Source organism: Octodon degus, unplaced genomic scaffold (genome assembly GCF_000260255.1).
Source record: "Octodon degus isolate 3935 unplaced genomic scaffold, OctDeg1.0 scaffold00338, whole genome shotgun sequence".
Taxonomy (NCBI): domain Eukaryota; kingdom Metazoa; phylum Chordata; class Mammalia; order Rodentia; family Octodontidae; genus Octodon; species Octodon degus.
The window spans coordinates 368250-370750 of record NW_004524914.1 but is presented as its reverse complement, the minus strand read 5'-3'; positions in this window follow the sequence as shown (position 1 = coordinate 370750).

The following is a 2501-nucleotide window of genomic DNA, read 5'->3' as shown; positions in this document are numbered from 1 at the left end:
CACTATTCAATAAGATTTTTTGTGTATCCATTATGCAAATCTGCTTTGAGAGCCTCAAATACTTAATGAAGAATGCATTAACTGGTTTTCAATAGCATTATTTTTTGAAAATTCTTATAAATTTCTTTTTTGTTCTTTCAGTACATGTATTTTAATACTTTGTGTGGAGTTATAAATGACAACAAAAATGTTTTCCTTTGCGCACTAAAATATATACATTTTTTCAATATATTAAACAAACAGCTTTACTTCTTGGGATTGATAGTACTATTGCATAGTGCCTATATTTCCAATATGGAAATAATACAGAATTTAAAATGTCATAAAAAGTTAATGCTTAATTGTTTGATCCATTTTACATGCCTGTATCTGGTAATCTGAACAACTATTTTGAAGATCACAATATACGATGTATCAAGTTAATTTCCTATCAACTTGTTTAAAAAATCTGTATCGCTTTTATAATTTTTAAAATTCTTTTTAAAATTAAAAAGAATAACTTGTAATTATTATGTATCCATTTGTAGTTTTAGGGTTTTTTAAAAACAATTCAGAATTTCAGTATTACTCACAAGTTCTTGTATTGCTGTAAAACTTTATCAATTTAGAGGAAAATATTTTGGGGCTAATGTAACTGTATTTCTGTGGCCATTATGACCAGTCATATTTAGTAATGACACAACTTTATCTACAAAGAAATTTCTAAGGTATCTTCTTTTGAAAGTTTAATTTTATAAATCATGTCTCACACTTAGAAAAAATATATATAAACTTTCTTGACAAATTTTAGGGTTTTTTTTGTTTGTTTGTTTTGGTTTGGTTTTTTTGATGGAACTGGAGATGGAACTCAGGCCCTTGCGCTTGCCAGGGAAGCACTTATTCCACTGAGCCATCTCCCCGGTCCCGACAAGTTTTAATTATACTATTTAACCACAAATTTTACAGATTTAAATTTGACAATTTGTTAAATTTGGTATGTATCGAAGTTGATGGCAATGGACCTCTCAGCAGTATTTTAGATTGTCTTTTAAATAATGCCAAGTTTCATTTCAAGTTATCAATAAAATTATTTACTCATATATAAAATTTCTATAGAATCACGTTGGCAATGGCCCACATGCTGTTCAGATTTACATCACAATTGTTCAAATTTACTTCACAATATAGTTAGTGAGCTCCTATAAAAATTTTTATGAATTTTTCATTTTGTTTTCAAAAGCACAATTTTCTCTTTTGCTGAGCAGTGGAAATCTACTTTTTTTTTTTTTTTTCCGTATTTAGTACAGGGTCTACAGGGTCTCACTACACATATTGGAATCATAGTGATTCTCCTGTTTTCAGCCTCCCAAGCACTGGGATTACAGGAGCATGTCACCACACCTGGTCTCAGTCGCAATCCCAGCATACCCCAGGGGCTGGGTCAGCACAGCACAGCCGGGATTGAACCCCAGTCCCTGCATTTGCCTAAGCAGGTGATTTAATCCATTAAGCTATCTGGCTGGCCTTTATTATAATTTTAAATAGAAACAGTGTGAATGGAAAAACTTGTTTTATTATTAGTTTGGAAAACTAGCTCATTCACATTTAATTCAGGAAATTTATGAAATCTGGATCAATTGAAGCCTCCTCAGCTACTCTTCATTACTGACCTCAGATTTTGTTGTTTTGAGATAAATGTCCTTATAAACAACTTGATGGCCAGTTGTTTCTTCTTACACTTCTATTAGCTCTCATCCAGATGTTTAATATAATACTTTCATTTCATCCATATTGTCTAAATACAGTGTGTGCTTCTCATTCTAATCAGAAATGGCCAGTTTGTTTCAAGTCAACTCTAGTTAGCTGACTGAGCTTTTTGAGGAGCTAGATTCAGGGGTCATGCTTTAAGATCGATTAAAGATTCTTTTTTAGGTAGATTAATATCCCATCAAAATTAAAAATCAATGCTGAGTCTCAAAATCCACTAGGCTATGCATCATCCTTTTTGGTTATTACTAAAAGAGAAAGACACCAAAGCCGAAAAGGTTGAGATTTCTCCGTGTTTATAATTACATGTAATGCTACACTGTAATGTTATAATGACTATCTTATCAGAGTTATAACCATATATAATTTGGTGTCCATGGTAATAGTAGAAGTAAAAATAAATGTAATATCATAGTTTATGATATATTCATACTTAAGTTTAAAGCTGGTTTTTAGATTCATTGTTTATTGATGTAGACACCTGAGGAATATAGATCTCTTCATTCAAAGTACTACATTTGCCAGAATATACTTTTAGATTTTAGCTTATACTTTTTCATCTATTAGAGATAGGGATACACATGTTTTTCCAATAATTATTTTCCAAGTTATTTCTAAATTCAGACCCCCAAATTAAGCAGTATATGTTTGCAGTGAGTCCAAGATCTGTAACAGTTTCTTTTAAGAGTATAGCATAGTGTAAAAGTAGGCATACAATTAAATAAAAAAATCAACCTATGGTTTATATTTTATTT